Below are 209 nucleotides of genomic sequence, written 5' to 3'. Positions count from 1 at the left end.
CAGTATGAGAAGCAAAGTGTTTTTGAACATTAATGCATGTAAAAATGTTCTAGTAGAACCACAAAATACAAGTATGAATGTAAGAAATGCTATTTAATAGTTTAAAAGATGCCACAATTTTCTTTTGTTTCTTTTTATTTAAGGCCCAAACTTTAACAGAGCTGTACAGATCACCTCCAGAGACAAAGTAAAAGTCTTCAACCAAGACA

Source organism: Etheostoma spectabile, chromosome 10, assembly GCF_008692095.1.
Source record: "Etheostoma spectabile isolate EspeVRDwgs_2016 chromosome 10, UIUC_Espe_1.0, whole genome shotgun sequence".
Classification (NCBI taxonomy): domain Eukaryota; kingdom Metazoa; phylum Chordata; class Actinopteri; order Perciformes; family Percidae; genus Etheostoma; species Etheostoma spectabile.
The sequence above is the reverse complement of the archived record's forward strand: the minus strand, read 5'-3'. Positions refer to the sequence as shown.